This window comes from Thermobia domestica, chromosome 9, assembly GCF_964235325.1.
Source record: "Thermobia domestica chromosome 9, izTheDome1.hap1.1, whole genome shotgun sequence".
NCBI classification, from domain to species: domain Eukaryota; kingdom Metazoa; phylum Arthropoda; class Insecta; order Zygentoma; family Lepismatidae; genus Thermobia; species Thermobia domestica.
Genome location: NC_137462.1, coordinates 23,138,990 through 23,157,514, shown reverse-complemented (window position 1 = coordinate 23,157,514; position 18,525 = coordinate 23,138,990). Strand labels below are relative to the sequence as shown.

The window sequence follows — 18,525 nt, the reverse complement described above, 5'->3', positions numbered from 1 at the left end:
TGGCAGTGGGCGGGGCTAGGCTCGCCATCTAGGTGTTAGAACGTTGCCACACTCAGTACGCATCCAGTTGCGGTAGCGTGAGGACTGTGACGCTCTTACTGTGCTTTCTGTGACGTGTTACAGTGTGCGCTGCAATAGAAAATCCCACTTCTTGTGAGATGCGTTTTGTGATTAGGTTTTTATTGGCAAAAAAAAAAAAAAAAAAAAAAAAGCAAGCCAATTGAAATTCATCGCCAACTGTGTGAAGTGTACGGACATGGAATAATGAGTGAAGGGCGAGTGAGGCAATGGAACATTGGTTTTTTAAATGGCCGTTTCAATGTTCGCGATGGATAGGAGCCGTTCGATCACGCACCATACAGCCCGGATTTGGCGCAGAGCGACTACCACCCCTTTCCAGCGATGAAGACCTGGTTCGCTACACCACGCGTTGATACTGACGCCAAACTGCATGCTGGTGTAAGCCAGTGGTTGAATTCGTAGGTGGCAATTTCTACCGTGATGGTATTGAAAACCTTGTGCCATGGTATGATAAGTGCCTTAATTTGTATGGCAATTATGTGGCAAAATAGCTTAAGATTGTACCTTTCAAATGTATATAATAGAATTTGGTTTCTTCATTCTCCTCCTTTTTTTTTTTATTTCATAACGTCTGTTACTTTTTGGACAGACTCCGTATTATTGTTTTATATTATGTATTATATGTACGCGTTCATCAAGTTGTGTGTGTGTTCTTGCGACTGTGTTTATGTGTCAATCTTTCAGCTCCCACCTTGGAATCGACCTTTTGCTCACCGTTGAAATCGGACTTGTGCCCCACCTTGGAAAAAATTCTGGAGGTGTTCCTGTTTTCAAACATAGCTAACCTGCCGTATCATCATTTTTTTTTTTTCAAACATCACAAGGTAACGTTTGATTACAAGTTTGTTCCATGCAGTGGCGGATCCAGGGAGCGATTGTCCCCCAAAAGAGAAAACTTTTATATTATATATATATATAATATGAAAGTTTCCTCTTTCTATAACCCATCCCAGAGTTTAAGCTTTTAAAAGTAGCTCTAAGTAGCAGTATTACAACTTCCCCCTCAGAAGTCCGTCCTTTATCGGCCCCTGGTTCCATGACCATTTTTGTTGTAAATAGAAATTGCGTAATTTTTTTCTCTCGAAAATTCGACCCAAACCTGAATTTGGGTGGCCCATAACTCCGGAATCAAAGGCCTGCACACTATAAACTTTCATATAATATTAAGCTTGTCACAGTTTTCATAGTGTTGCCGAGTTCGGGACAAAAAACTTCTTCTTCTTTTTCTTCTTCTTTTTTTTTGTCTCGCAAATGAGTCGAGACGAGAAGTATTTTTTTTTTTTTTAATTCGAGGTGAGAGACAGTAACTCTCGTGTCTCGTGAGTCTCATGGGCAACACTAGTTCACTCAAGTCTTAGATCTCCAGCACTGTTTTAGTGTTTCATAATTCATAGTTATATATATATATATATATATATATATATATATATATATTACAGAGCCCATTTTATCCCGTGTATATCTGAGCGTCAAGGGAGGGCTATAGCCCCCCTTGGATCCGCCACTGTTATATATATAAATGGATAAAGTGCTTCTACACATAATGAAGACATCTACCAACGTTTAAAAATACACAAGTCATTACACAATATAAACTCCAGCAATAAATATGGTTTAAATGTTATACAGGGTATTTCATAATTTCGCTGAAAGGCTGTAGCGCTTGAAGGTTGAAAGTAGACACGAAAATAAAGGGGGAAAAAATACCACACCGAAGTTCAAAGCTGCATCTTTCCTAGTTATGAGCGCGGAAAAATGCAGAAAATTGAACTTTGGATCTTAATAGTTGAAAGAGTAATAGTGTTAGAGGAAGCGGTGTAGTAGGCCTATATTTCAAATTAAACCACACCTGTGTTGTCAGGAAAGACGAAGTTCAAAAGTATGGGGGAAAGTAGGTACAGGATTTCACCAATTAAGTCAAGGTCTCATAGATAATTGTGGATTGAATGGGGCAAGGTTTTAATAAAGTCTTGTGTAATTTTCCGAACATCTTGAATGTGGCATTTTTCGAAATTTTCTTCTTCTGATTTCTTCTGAAATTTACCATACCGCTTCTTCTAACACTATAAGTTTTTGCTCTATTAATGCAAAAACAGCTCTATTTCTGCACTTTACCGTGCTAATAACTCGGAAAGGACACCGCTTTCGACTTCGATGTAATATACTGTTTTATTTATTTATTTATTTTGTGTGTGTGTGTGCTTGTTTTCATGTCTACTTTCAACTCCCAACAACAGGCCTAAAAACTATGGATTCGACACCAATATCGGTCGTTTTCCATTATTTTCACATGTGATTTTCTTGATCTTAGAGGGGGCATAGGAAGGTTTTACATTGGGGAATGAACTTGGAAATGGACATGTTCAGCAGTGTTACTGTTCGTCTCAGCGACTCCGAAAAGTATAATTCAACACTAATATTGGTCGTTTTCGATTATTTTTACATTTCATCAGTAAGGGCGTACTAGGGATATTTTACCTCTACAACATTTCTTAAAAGTCCTATATGTACTGAATTCGGGTAAATTTGCTGCAGACACTCCAGACCAGGCCCGTATCCAGGGGGGTCTAGAGGGCTGTCCCTCCCTCCTAAATTTTGGCTGCCTTCCCTAAAATTTTCACGATAGACTGGCAAATGAACTATAATATGGTGATGAAGTATAATATGGTTGCATCGCCCTTCCCCCCTAACTTCAGCTAGGCCTCCCTACATTTTTGGGCTGGCTACAGGCCTGCTCCAGACTTATGTTGGAACATATACATATATTTTTATATACATAAATAATATAGATTAAATCTATTTTTATAACTTTCTGTAACAGTTATTTTTCAGATTTCTTGACGTGGTTATGCATTTTATGTAATTTTGTTTCAATTCTAGATGGAAAATTTTCGTGAATTTCCATTATTTCCGACAGATCCATGATGCCAATAAACGTGTTCGTGCGTTTGAAAGCCTGTTCAATTATATTTAATCACATATAAAATGAGATATCATTTGTCCTCCTGGTACAATTATGCTGTAAGCTATGAACGTAAACGAAATCGTCAACAAAATAGAAGCACTCGCTTGAGAATTCCACTAATTTATTTACATAATTACGAGGGCTATCCAGAAAGTAGATTACGTTTTGGAATAAAAAATCAACAAAGTATAGGAAACAAATTTTTTTATATACAGATGAAAGCCACACACAAATACTACTTTTCGACATAGTCACCATTCAAATTAAGGCATTTATCGTAGCGATGTACGAGCTTGGAAATTCCTTCGTCGAAAAATTCGGCCGCCTGCGACTTCAACCACTTCGTTACCTCTTCTTGCAGCTGTTCGTCGTCATCAAAACGCTGCATAGCCAGCCACTTCTTCATTGCTGGGAATAGGTGGAAGTCGCTCGGTGCCAGGTCGGGACTGTACGGCGGATGAGGAAACAACTCCCACTGAAAAGATTCAAGAACTTCACGCGTGACATTTGCCGTGTGGGGCCGGGCGTTGTCGTGAATCAACAAGATCTTAGAGCTCAGCATTCCTCTGCGCTTGTTTTGAATTGCTCTTCTGAGGTTTTGCAGAGTTTGGCAATACCTTTGAGCGTTTATTGTAGTGCCTCTTTCCAGGAAGTCCACCAAAATCACACCTTTTCTGTCCCAAAAAACAGTCGCCATCATCTTCCTTGCCGACATTGTTTGCATGCATTTCTTGGGTTTTTGGGGAGAACCTGTGTGCCCCCACTGCATTGATTGCAATTTCGTTTCACAGTTCACGTGTTTCACCCATGTTTCGTCACCAGTAACGATGCGATCGAGTAAAGAGTCACCATCCTTATTGTAGGCGTCCAAAAAGTGCAACGCTGCAGCCATTCGCTGATTTTTGTGGTCCTCTGTCAAGATTTTTGGAATCCATCTTGCACAAAACTTGTGGTAACCAAGCTTTTCGCTGATGATTTCGTGCAACAAACTTCGCGAAATTTGTGGAAAACTCAAAGAAAGTTCCGTTATTGTGAACTTTCGATTTTCACGGACTTTAACATCGACTTTTTCGACAAGTTCGGCAGTCACTTTGCTGGGTCTCCCACTTCGATCTTCGTCGTGAACATTGGTTCGGCCATTTTTAAATCTTATGACCCACTGTCGCACTCCACCTTCAGTGATAATGTTGTCCCCATACACTTCACACAGCTGCCGATAGATTTCTATCGGTTTACAGTTTTTTGCTGTCAGAAACCTTATTACTGCACGCACCTCGCAGCTCGCGGGATTTTCAATTAACGCAGACATTTCAAACCGTCACAGTATCTTAACGGAGCACAGCACGAACCTCTCACTAGCACGGCTAGATGCCGACTGAGCTGCGCAACGCTCTGACCCCAAGATGGCCGCGCTAGCCCCGCCCCTAGCGGACACAGACGAAAACGTAATCTACTTTCTGGATAGCCCTCGTAATTAATTAATGCTTGAATGCAACAAAATACTCGAGTAAATTGATGCATTAAAAGCTATATATAAGCTGCATTTAGTTTATATATATATTTTCATTGCTAGATAATCAAGGATAAATCACTGGGTAATCTAGCTATTTTGAAGGCGAGATAGAATGGTGGGGAACAGCCTATACTGTCAGCGTTGATTTTGCATGGTTGTCATCCAGTTTCTGCAATTCCAAACCATGACACTTTGGTGGGAATTAAGTCTTCCAAATTGTAGCTTTAGTGGGAAATTTACTTCCATTTCTTCTACCGGTGGAAAATAGCTAATCTGAGCAAAAGCCGTTTTTATTACATTTCTTTGGATGTGGGAAAGTAACCGCATTTTAGATATAAAAATATATGTATGAACTACAGGGTGGTTGTAAAATCAGTACCCATTTGTAACAGTGAATATTTCAAAAAATAAACCTATCACAGTTTTATTTCCATTCAATACATTATTAGGGTGTACCATTTGGTTATTAAGTTATATTTCAACGTATGCATCTGCATTTTCCACACACTTATAAAATCTCTTAGGAACAGAATCCACGGCTCTTAGCATCACAACTGGAACATTTCTCCACACTTCACGGATATTTTGTTCAAGATTGTTAATATCCCTTGGTTTTAACTTGTACAATTCTTCCTTAGCTTAATCCCAAAGGAAGAAGTCACATAGAGTTAGATTGGGGCTGCGTGCGGGCCATTCTGTCGGTCCTCGATGGCCAATCCATCTGCCAGGGAAATTGCCATAAAGCCATGCTCTTACTGGAATTGCATAGTGGGACGGAGCTATCGATAGTCATTAATTTCTTTGACAGTTTTTTTTTATTGTCTTAGAGTTAAAACGTTGCATTTCTACCTCGCTCTTGCCTCCACCATCTCTGCACTTGCACACCGACCTCCAAACGATATACCTAGCGGCAGTCTTAGCTCTGTTCTTCTACGCTGTATACACCAGCCATTTTATGGTTTTCATTGGATCAGCTTCTGAAATCAAATGGTAAATCTAACATTAGTAAGCAGTATTACATGCCAACTAGAGATGATGCTAGTTTCTAGGATAATCTAAATTGAAAATAGGTATTGAATTTACAACCACTCTGTATATGCCCTGAACAGAGCGCTGCACAAATATTCAAGCATAGTACGAACGTGTAAGATTACATACGTACGATTTTTGGTGTTAACGTTAAGTATGTAATACCAAAAATAATTATTTAAAATATGCATTGAGGATGGGTCAAAAAAAAAAAAAAAAAAAAAGAATGAAAAGGTTGTCGCAAGTGAAACCTTGGTAAAATGTAAACCGACGGAACACAAGGACAAGATACACCAAGCCGGGATTCTCGGTCAAAATGAGATTGTTGATAACCCTATGGATAATGGTCGGTACGCTGCTACTTGCACCGGATTCAAACAGTACATTTGGTTCAGAGCACACGATAATCCAGTGGTTCTCAACCGCTTGTGTCGCTCAATTGTAATTTTACTTACGAGAGAGGATCAGAGACTAAAATTACATGGCCGATATTTCTTCAGTTTCGTCTGTTATAGAGAAATGGGCTGTGTGCGGTAATTTTAATACTTAGAGTTGGCAACTGAGTAGAGTTTCAGCCTCCTACGGTACTAGTTGTAGGTAAACACAAATGGCGACTTAGAGCTCCTCCGTGGCTAAGCGGTTAGCGTACGCGCCTTTGGCGTGGGAGTCCCGGGTTCGGTTCCCGGCGGGAGCTCATGTGGTTCGGATTTGCACGTTAATCAGTAGGTCCACGTCTCATATAGCCTCGCTGCTGAACGGGACGTTAAACTCAAAATCAACTCAACTCAACAAATGGCGACTTGTTTGAAAAACTGGTCTCGCGAAGAAATCCGGTCAATTATTCCATTTCTGTGGGCGAAACATGAAATTGCGCCTAAAATTCACCGGCAGCTGGTAGAGGTTTATGTAGAGACTGAAATGTCTCGTCAGCATGTCGCAGAATGGTGTCGAAAGTTTGCGACTGGTAAATGAAACGTCACCGACATGTAGCGCAGTGGCCGACCCAGTGCGGCATCAACAGATTTAAGCCTTTCTACAGCCTGGACCTCGCTCCAAGCGACTTTCACCCGCACTTCAAAGAGCATCGAGGAGGCCGTCACTTCGCTTCAGACGAGGAGGTGATACACTTCGTGACAACGCGACTGAACACGCAAAGGACAAGATTTTTACCAGGAGGGTATCTTCAAGCTCATCCATGGATGCGACAAGTGCTTCAATCGATATGGAGACTACGCCGAAAAATGACCTAATGCATACAATCTGTTGACTGTATTGGTTGTATGAAATAATATATACACGTTTCACTGTAGGCTTTGTAACCTTACTTTTTGATCACCCCTCGAAGATAAAATTACTAGGGGTGGAACCGGTTTTCGGGTCTGAATGGATCCGGTTCTAGAAGATCCGGAACCGGTTTTTCGAATCCAGGTCTGGAACCGGTTCTGAAAACCGGATCTCCAAGAACCGGTTCTGAAAACCGGATCTCCAAGAACCGGTTCCGCTGGAACCGAAAATTTATGACCATCCCTACACTAAACCCGAGCTGCTGGCAGGCTGTGAACAGTATGCTAGATGAAATGGTGGAAGCGACAGGCAGGCGCCCAGGCGGCAGCAGCTTGTCTCATTTGGCTAACTAAACTGGGTAACTGGCAAACTCATTGGCTAAACAGGCAAACTGGCCAACTCATTTGGCTAAACTCCCACTGGTGGACCAACATTTTTTCGGGGGCACAATCGGGTCTGGGCGGGGAAGGCACAAGCGCATGGTCCTCTTTGCATTTTTTTTGAAGGTGAACTTTGTGCCTCCTTTACGGGTCTTTGGGGGCTTTCGGATCCAGGTCTGGAACCGGTTCCTAAGATCCGGTTCTGGAACCGGGTTTTCAGATCCAGATCTGGAACCGGTTCTTAAGATCCGGTTCTGGAACCGGGTTTCGGATCCAGGTCCGGAACCGGTTCTGAAAACCGGATCTCCGAGAACCGGTTCCGTCAGAGCCGGAACTTTGTGGCCATCCCTAAAAATTACATGTGCTGATAATAATAAATGTGTAACAAGTTACGTAAATTCGATATTTTTATATTTGTGTCGCTATTTTAGCAGTTGTTAGGAAATATGTTCCGACAAATGCTAAAACAAAATTCTGCTTAAGATAAAAAATTAAGATTTTATTCTTTTTTGCAACTGCAAATCTGATTTATCATAAACCTGTGTCAACTTGTAACTCGAAAGATATGTTCCATGGTCGTCTTTGTACATATAAGAGCCGTATTGCTGTTACTAGTTAAAAATTAATTTCTCATAATTGAAAATATACGGAAGAGTTATTCCAAAACGACTTCTAAAATGCAAGGACATTATTTAGATTAAAATTAAGTATGACTTAGGTTAAGTTTTATTCACAGCAAATTGCCCCCAAGCGCTTAAAAACTACTACTAAGCATATCTGCATCAAATTTACAGTATCGATTAACATTTATGAGAAACTCAGTTTCCAAAAGTTTCAGCCCCCCACACGCTTTTGGAGGGGGGAAGGAGAATTGAAATTATTTTTTTCCTCCTGAACGGCTCAACCGATTTTCATGAAAAAAAAATGTTAGATGTTTTCAACAAGAGAAAAGTCGGAAAATATTTTTTTAAAAATTTTTTGGAGTTGAAAATTGAAGTCAAAAAATTTTTGAAATTTTCAAAAAAAAAAAAAAATAGTGGAAGAGTAACTGGGACACTCACAATTTTTTGCCAGTTTTGTCTTGAGAGAGTCCCTAACATCATATATTGTTTTCATTTTGTTTGCAAGTGTACCTCATAGTGAAAAAAAAAAAAGGCAAATGTACATAGGTCAGCATCCTAGTGGTGTACATTAGGCAAATGTACATAGGTCAGCATCTATGTGGTATACGTATGATACTGTACACCACTAGGATAATCAATACCTTTGAATGGGGGGGATGAAGTTGTTATAACATTGGAATCTTATGATAACAAGTATTTTTTGTCTTAATGGTAATTGGTCTCTGAGGATGAAGGGGGTTCTCGACCCTGTTCGCACCTTCCTTGGCTACGCCACTGCTGTACATCAACTGAAATTATACATTCCCGCATTTTGTGTTAAATTTGCACATAATCAATGTTCTGTGATATATATAGATCTTTGTTTAGTAATTGTTCTTGTTTTGTAACAGTTGGTTAATAATATGCCTGTTGTAAATAGGTATTTGTGTGTTTAGTTTGTTTCGATGGTATTGCTGTATATTTGTGGTATTACTGTATATTACTGTATGCTTGGGGTCAGTTTTCACATGCTTATTCCGCTAGGCCCTTTGGAGCGAAGCTATAGACCTTTATTGATTATTCATAGAATTTTCAATGCATCAGTTATTTTCCTGAATGAACACGACTGGAAATAGTTTAACTTGGCATTTCAGAAAAAAAAAGAAAAAAATACATAATGGCTTTGGAAAATTGTATTCGCAGAACAAAACAAAAAGGGCTTCGGCCTATTTCTAATGCGGAAAATTCTATTTTCCATTGTTTACAATCAGAATTCGCGCGCCACATGCTTCTCCAAGATTAAATCTATGGGCATCCCGTTTTTCGGTGATTATTCCTCAATAGCATGTTCGAGTGGGACACCCTACTCCTTATGATAAGCAGCGCTCTCTCAGATCACCATGTCAAATTTTATTAAGAACAGTTCAGGCGTATTGAAGGAGTATCCGGATAAGCGAACGCATAAGTGGAGTAAAGAGGATCTTCTCTCCAATTATAGGTCTAAATTATTTAGAATAAAAAATAATAAAACGTTAATTTTTCAAGTACAGGACATAAAAGATGAGTGGTGTGTGCCGGAGCCCTCCTCGGTGTCTCATACAACCGTATGTTTCGCATGGGCCTTCCGCTGGTCCTGATCTTACCCATTATAGCTAAAGACCAAATTAATAAACTAAGCAGTATTTCCCTATTTTTTTCAGCTCACAGCAGCCCCCTTGGTGTTGCACTAATTTTCAACGTCGCCTGAAATCGGAACATATGCCTGTCTAGAACATACATACAAAAATGAAAAATATATTTTAAATCCTTGAACAATTTCTGAAAATAAGCGTGAATCTCTTATTAGTTGACATCTTAATTGATGAGAGGATGCAAAAACTAGGTAACTTTATTTATCATAATTTATGAGGAATTAGTATAGAAAAATTGAAGAACAATATGATAAGATTTTATAAAGTAGATATTTTGCCTCAGGTGGAGCCAACTGATTTTTACGGCAGCTGTTGCATGAATGAAGTATTATGTGACACTAATATCTCAATCGAAATGAATCTGTCGTTTGCACTTTGTCCATGGGCGGAGCTACGGGGGTCATGGGGTATTACCCCCAGCTTTTTGACAAAAAATGAGTTATATTAACTCCACACTCCTCTAGGAAGTATTCCACAGGTCCGAGACCGATCAAAAGGTCTGCCTCCCAGCAGACAGTTCCTAACCTTGTCTCTTCAGTTGCCTCTCTATGCTTGGCAAGTACCCCAAAATTGTTCCCCCGCCGGGAATCTCACCTAGGACGAGCGTTCACCTCTGGTGCTTGGGGTCCCGGGTTCGATCCCAGCCCCCGCCAAGTGAGCTTTGTGGTGGACAAACACCGTGTGCGTGGGTTTTCTAGGGGTTCTCCCGTTTCCTCCCACTTTCTTCATTCCACCATTTCATTCATTACTCATCATCACCGTCTCCTTTAGCCTAACCGGCATAACCGTGGGACGTAAAACTCAAAGACTACTTCACCTAGGACGACACACATGAAATTCACTTCCTCTAACAACACAAATAAGTAAACAGATAAACTCAGTTAATACTGAAGTAATTATGTGTAGCAGTAATAAGTGAAATGGTAATTGCTATCATTATTACAAGTCTTTCCTTTTGGAGTTTGTAAATGTGGTGAAAATTCTGTTGATAAATCTCCGAAAATTAGCAACCACAGCTAATCAAATTAACGCATTTACCCGTATATAATCATATTTTTAAAGTTTTGATGCATTAAGGAAATAAATATAAATGTGTAAAAGTGAATTTGTTCACGTAAAAAGTGAATTATTTGCTATGTACACATTCGATTTTTTTTCCTCCGTATATTGTATGTTCTCTGTGGCGTAGATTCTGTTTTATCCATTCAGCACTGCTTTATAGATTTCCTAACCTGTGCGCTAATTTACAAATGGACGTTGATTTATAAGTCAGTGAATCGTTATTTAATTCACCATATAAACTCCATTCGATAATACCTAGATACGAGTTATTTTTCTCTCCCTTTTTAATCTACAAAATTGACGTAGTTTCAGTACGTACGTTGCTTTTGATATATTCGTGTGTATGTGTTGTAAAATAGCATAAAATTCAGGTCTTTTCGTGTGTGAATAAAACTATATGTGAAACAGAATTCCACTTTCAGTGCATTAAAACGTGTACAGGGGCGGCGATTTTGTATTGCAACTGGATGCAGAGGCGCAGCATCGTTAGATGTATATTTAACTATTTTAATAGTTAAACTTTTTAAAAATTATTTCTTTCAATAAAAGGAAGTTTAGATGATCTTCCAAATGATTTTTTCGATAAATCTAAAGTAATTTACAAACTAAGTTTCAAGCTTCAAAGTAAGCTAGTAACAATTTAGAAGTGTTAGATTGGTGCTAATGAAATGTCCATCCTAGTACGTCATTTCCAAGGGCCAAAGAAATAAAAAGACCTATAATATTGATATAATCACAGTCTGCAACCACACACACCTTTGCCAACGAATGAATTTCGTGATGAAAAAACTTCTGGGTCTGCTATGCGAAGAAGTCCTCAATCGCATATTGCACTTCCCGATCATCAGGGGATGTCTTCCCTCCCTAGAAAGCTCGAGATGCTGGAAAAGATGGTAGTAGGTGGGAGAGACATTAGGGCAATAGAGTTGATAAGGTAGAATTTCGCATTGGAAATATGGAGAGTCTGCAGCGTCCTTTGAGCTAGATTTACGCATAAATTGTGCAACATAAGGACGGGCAAAGTTCCAGTGCATTCCATGGAGTTTAGCGCATTAAAGATCTGTAGTGATGATTTTGTCTCGACGGATAAAAGACATTATGGATCTACCCCACCATAGATCACTGTACCAGCAATAACATCCTCTGAGGGTCTGCAAAACCGTCCTGGACTTTGACCAAGATCCAATCTTTGTCGTGGCCGTGTACGATTATAATAGCAGATCCACTTTTCATTAGTGATGTGAAATGGGAAGTTTTTCATGCTAAAAAAGTACCCAGGATCAAGTATTAACTCAGCATTAAGCTATAAGATTAATTGGGTGGTTCCATGCCGAAACGGACTAACTACATTTGTGTGTGAACTGAAAATTTTATCATGCAAGAGTGAACCAAGTTTGTAGCTTCTTTAGTTTGCCAATGGATGGATTAAGTTGTTGTGATGAGTGGATTTTATGGCGAGTGAGGAACTTTTCAGTTCTCAAAACTAATGTCACTCTATCTCAGTTAGTTAGATATCTTGTTAGTCCGTTTTGGCATGCGACCACCCAATTGTAACTAACTATGTGTAGAAATATTAACTAACTAACCCTATGACCTATGGAGCCCGGAAGTTCGATGCCGCGTTCAACCAAAGCTCTCCGTTGACTTCTGTTCGTACGCAACTGTAGTTTTGTTCCTATTTCTGCGAGATCCATCTTAATATTGTCCTCCGATCTGCGACTGGGTCTTCCTAATGATCGTTTTCCGATTATATTTCCAGTTGAAACTTTGAAAACGTTTCTACTTTCTTCCATTCTGGTCACATGACCTGCCCACCTGAGCTTTGTAGACACGATGACCCTATAAACGTGATAAACGATATAAATTATTCAGTTCTTCGTTATGAAGTTTCTCCCATTCCCGTTCCTCTTGGGTTCAAATTTTCGTCTCAGGATCTTGTTCTCAAATACTTCCAGTCTACATTCTTCCCTCAGAGTAAGCGACCATGCTTCGCAACCACCGACATTTAATTTCTTATTTTACCAGTGTTAAATAGCAACTAATTATAATTTTCCAATAACAATTTTCAAAACTGGAAAATTTTCAAATATTATTTCGTACTTGATAATGAAAAGTTTGCGTGGTAATGAAAAGTCTGTGTGTGTGTGTGTGTAAAGTCCAGGAAAAATAAATGCTTCTGAAAGTACATTTATTTAATGAAAAAAGTACTGTATGAAAATCTCTGATAAAGAAAATTATTATTTTTTGTTACAGAAAATGAGAAGTTCTGCATTAATTTTATCGTGACTTGATTTACTGTGTCACTATGGAACGAATAACTTTGAAGCAACATGCACACAGTCAATAGCTTATTGTGTTATTAATCCATATATAAGTCAATTTTAATTTTTCAGTTGTGTATGCAAGTAGTTTTGGTATAATGATGAAACCCATGTTATGGATTGTAGTTATTCCATGTTATTTGAAACAACTTATATATGGTAGTGATAAGTCTTGTTCATTATTATAAATTCTAGGTCTATTAAATGTCAACAGAAAAAAACTTTGCATTTAAAAAATATTATATATAAAAATAATAATTGAGAACACAATATTTATATAATAGTAAAAATACTTATCATATATAACTGAAAAGCAAGGAAAAATTTTTATTTATATTTTATAAATCAGAATGAAGTCACTTATTGCAGCTTGCAGCGTTGTACATTTCTGTTTTATTTATTTATTTATTTAAAAATAAATTCAAAGAGCAACTTGACAAAGCTATAGTATAAATGTATTGGTTTCAATGTTCGGGAAATTTTCAGTAATATTTTATTTTATGATGATTATATCTTCATGATTCTTTTTAGATAGGCAATTGAGAATGTGATCAAAGTGGAGGCCCGGATCTATAGCCTCCCTAAGCCCCTCCTTAATCCGGTCTTGTGCTAACTATGTATGTTCCAAAATTTATTTCAAACGGTTGAACGATATCGATTTGTGTAGCTGACAAACACACACACACACACACACACACACACATATATATATATATATATATATATATATATATATATATATATATATATATATATATATATATATATATAATATTATAGTTTATAATATAAACGGGGAAGATTTTTTGTTGTTTTCCCTATTCTGAAAAAAAAAAAGTGTGGGTACGGACTTGGAACATATTGCATAAGTAATATACATTCAGTTTCCATTTGCTGTGTGTTGTTTTCTTCTTATTTTGTCTGTGTTCCTAAGCTGCTGAACTCTGCGTGTCACTGCCAGGTTGTGGAAGAGATTTTATTTTTCCACTTTTTCTTTCTACAAGATGTGAAAATTTCAATGAGAAAGAGAGAGAAAAGACGGAAAAAAAATACAAAGAATGTCTCGAGGGGTTCGTGACCTCTGTTGGGTTATACGTTTCGTGATGCTTGATGTTTTCTTCAGCATTACTGCGTTGCAAAATCCTTTTCTTCTCTACTCTCACTAGAATTTCTATGCCTCCTCCACTTGTTTTTTTCCTTTTTTTTAAAGAAAAAAGTTTCTTTTCTGTTGGTAAGTGAGGCTCGTGCATGAGTAGACTGATAACCTAATTAACCCACTCAAAATTAATGCAAAGCATACACAAAATCCTCCTTGTTGCTGGAATAACGCCAACATGTTTATTCTCAAGTTCTTCTCACCTGGGATTTGCCTTCAGAACTATTTTCTTTAGTCACACCAGGAGTGATCATATCATATATGTAATAATGTAATAAGTTTGTGCAATTTTCGTAGCGTGCGTGCGGTTTTAATGCATTACTGATATATATTACTGATTTACTACAGAAAGCAACAGTAAGGCCTATATCATTGATTTTTCTTCATGAGATAACACTTTTTTTTTTCGATTTCATGTATAGTTAAAACATCAGTGAAAATGTTTCCTCAAAAACTTCATTTATAAGTAGTATATACGTAAAGAATGTGTGTGTTACTATTAGGAAAAGGTAAACATCGATCTGGTAGAAAACGCCGAGATAATCTATATGCATGGTGTTTGTCCACCATCGTGCCCACTTTATTGAAGCTGGGATTGAACTAGAGATCCCGTGCACCCAGAGGTGATTAGTCATTGTTGTGCAGAGAATAAAGATTTTTGGAAACAGATTCAAGAGATTTTCCCCCCTAAGAAATTCCGGAGTCCTGGTTCGATTACCAATGGGGACATCAAACACATTACAGTGGTTAGTTCCCACTTTAAACTTTACGTCTCGTTCTTTATAACCTCCCTGCTGACAAATGGCATACCTTCCGTAATATGTTAAGATATCCATTTTTACCATAGGCGGTGCCAGGATTTTGGAAATGTGGGTGCAGGCTAGGATAGGACAACACGTCCTAACATTGTTGCCAGAACGTTCTGCACTATTGAGCCTTAAGATCTCAAAAATAATCCCTAAGTTTTACTTTAAAAAAAAAAAAACACTAGAAAAACACGATATGATAGCAAGTATCTTATGAGAGACTTAAGAATTCACTCAAATATATCCAAACATAGGAAACAATACAGATACAAAATAGAAAGGATTATTGTAGGAAATCTGAAAATCGAAGTTAATGTGGATGCACTCACTGTGGCGCCGCCTATGATTTTAACGCACTATTCTCTATAATAGTCAAAAATTGTTTGTCTGACTGGTGCTTCGTGTGTGGCATTTCGTTGACTTTACTTCCGTCAACATTGACAACCATGTTGTTACTCCGGGATTATTTCTTGAAATGCTTCTATTCCATATTTAATTTTTCTTCTGATCGGCAGGAAAAAGGTATTTTCGTCTCTTACAAGGTACATTCGCGAAGTGTCCCCTCGAGATGCGTGTAAAATGATTCAAATGCAAAATTCTCTGCGGCCCAATATGTATTGCACTAATTCTAGCGGCCCATACTGATAATTTGCATATTTATGGGCCTTCATATATCCGGAATTCAATCATACACTACTATAACGCTCGGACACAAAATTGCTTTTAGTTTCTTTACATGTAAGTGAACATAAATGTGGGCATATGCTCAACAAATTGGATCAAGTACTGCTTCTCTGACACATATTACCCATCCCGGCCGCCATCTTGGATCCATCGTATTGGATTCAGTTATCGATTTTTCAAATTAGAATAAGTGCAAGTGACACATCAAATTCATGTACAATTTTCTCGGAAATTCACTGGTGTAGTGAATTTTACCGTAGCTCAATTTTACACGAATCCCGAGAGGACACTTTGCGAGTGTACCTTGTTAGTCGAAATTTAAGCTTTGTATTCGTGTTTGCTTCTGTAAGTGGTATAGCTTATTTCGGTTAATTAAATTTCTACGGTAAACTAAATTCTATAGTTTGTCTCCTAATATAGTTAATTTGAATGCAGATTTTTATTTATGGTAACATAGTGGAAATACAAAGGTCTATCTTCATGGATACTAGAAGAAAACTCAAAAGACATATGCCTACACCAATATAATTATTAACATTTACAATTGCATGTGTTATTTAAATATGAGTAAAGCATGACTATTTGAATTTTAGGTTTTTACAATGAGGGTATGCACTGTGTGCGAAAGACCTCCACATTTCTCAGAATTTCTTGTTTAATTTTTTTATATAACGTCTACTAAACACTGATAACTTACAGGGTTGAGATTAACAAATCCTTGTTTCTGAACAACATCCTATCTCGTTCCAAGCCAGAAGATCCTAGAGTAGGAGCGTCTGTGAATTTCTATAGACTTACGTGCCACAGGACTACTTCTAGGAGAAGTCCCTTTTCTATTTTGAAGACTGTTTCTATATTCATCGGTCTTGGTTTTCATCTATTTACTTTCTATTTTCCTATTTTATTGTGAGGCTTTCTCTAGTTGTTTATTTTTTCTGTATTCCTGGCTCCCAAGGAAACGAGCTTGGTTCTTTTTCTCTTTTGAAATACAAAAATATACAATTATAGAAACAAAAATTGATATACTTGAATTATACTACAAAACACTGTACTCTAAATATAAAGGCAACTAACATCTTCGTACATTTCATGATTTTTTATTCAACAAATTAAATGACGTTACTCGATTTTATATAACAAACACTTTCGAAACAACATTAGGGAGACGTTTTTAAAAGTTTACATTAATAATAGCAACAATAATAACTTTACAGTTCCTACCAAAAGTATTAAATTAAATTTCGTATGAGTTTAAAGTATAAAGAGTACAATGTCGAGGAAAAGAAGAAAAAGTTAGAATTATTTCGCCGAAGAATAGCTCCATTTAGAAAAAAGGAGAGATATTTAGTAAGGTAGAGAATTAAATTTTGAACAAAAAGGACTGGCATTCTAAGTTAATTTTTTTTACAGATTAACTTTGGTTGGAATGCTTTTTAGTGAGTGAAAACTATGTTGAATACTATCATCAAATACTTTAACAATTCTAATGCCTGGCTCGTCCTTTCCAAGTTGACCTCCAATAGGTGCTGTGACGACCACCTCAAGGTTCTCATCTGGGCCTCCAGAATTTTTGTGGCGATGACCACAGAAGATTTTGGATATTCCAGCTCTCTTGAACTTTTCTAACATTGGTTTCCTAACTTCAATATTAACAGACCAAGTCGAAATTTTAGATTCGTCTGGAGTCTGCAAAAACCATGGAATATGTTGTAAGATAATAGCGTGTTTGCAGCCATTGATCTGTATTTTCTTCAGCTGTAAGTCAATCCACATATCTTGGTCTGCAGCCATTGTTCTGGCATACGCTGAATGCTCAAAGAACTGAGAGTTGAGGACAATAAAGAATACTCCTCCGCACCAGAACGAATAATAATCATCTCCAAATGTGGCACGATAGGTTGTTAAAGTCTCCTTTGTGGGATAATCACCAATATCGCGATTTCCGGGGCAAAAAACAAGAGGAATATCGGGATCCAAAGTAAGGAACAGTTTCTTAAAATCATGTTCTTGCTGAGCTCGCAGATCGTGGTTTTCTTTGTACGTTGCATCGCAGTAATTTCCACACAATGCGAAAAATTTAGGTTTTGGTCTCATAATGTTTACTTTTTCAATTGCTCTTCTTAACAGTTCAATTTCTCTATCCCATTTTGGTTCGGAACTCTTCTCCAGTTCACGTTGCATAAACCCTAATTGAGGATCAGTGCCTACGATGAAGTAGAACGGTCCTTTCCATTTACCTTCTTTATCTTTTGTAAGGCTTATATGCCCACGATCTTTAATAGGCACTTTCCACGCATGTACATCTGATTTTAATAATTCATTGTCTATATCACCCATTTAAATTTTGTATCTGTTCCTTTTCGTATTATCGTTATTGTTTATTTTCACAGACTGATCTTTATTATAACTCTAGACTTGAGATGTGTCGGACAGTATAAAGGAATGTCGTGAATCAATTTCTTTCCATGGAAACTTGTTTGTTAACTAGGATTCTACAATGTCTTTGAAAAGCCTTCGATATTATAAACCGTGCAGTTAAACAATTTGTAAGCCACTATATAATGAGTGCAAATATGTTGTTTCTTTGTAGATATAATCTGTTTTTTTCTTCTTTATTTCAGTAGCGGGTTCTTGTGATCCCTGCCATGCTGGTATAGCTAAAGAGTGCAAAGAGTGTAAAATATCAAACATAATGAAAATTTATTGTTTTTTTTTTCTAATCTAAAAAAAAAAATAATCTGTTAGTGTCTTGAAAACTTGTTCCATTAGCTACTTGCCATGTAATTAAATATGCTCACACGAGGAAAATTGCTTCGTAGCTAGGGCTCTCATATTTTTTAAACTAAAAAACTGACACACTATGAAAATTAATGATATGTTAATAGTTACTCGCATTTACTCTTTGCTAAAATTTCAGGAAAAAAAAAAAAAAACGTGACGTCTGAGAGTTC

The 18,525-nt window shown here is 37.5% G+C and overlaps 1 protein-coding gene and 1 pseudogene across 3 annotated transcripts in view; one reads left to right on the top strand and one right to left on the bottom strand.

Annotated features, from left to right (window-relative positions):
* The window catches only part of Tpst (tyrosylprotein sulfotransferase), a 532,464-nt gene that overhangs the window by 27,928 nt on the left and 486,011 nt on the right, over positions 1–18,525 (top strand). The window contains exon 2 of one of the 3 annotated variants that reach the window (XM_081770747.1): positions 766–905. The exons of the other annotated variants lie outside the window; for them this stretch is intronic. The gene's annotated coding sequence lies outside the window, so the exon portion shown is untranslated. The remainder of the gene's footprint in view (positions 1–765; positions 906–18,525) is intronic. 3 annotated transcript variants of the gene reach the window in all.
* LOC145660767 (serine/threonine-protein phosphatase CPPED1 pseudogene) lies at positions 16,979–17,911 on the bottom strand (annotated as a pseudogene).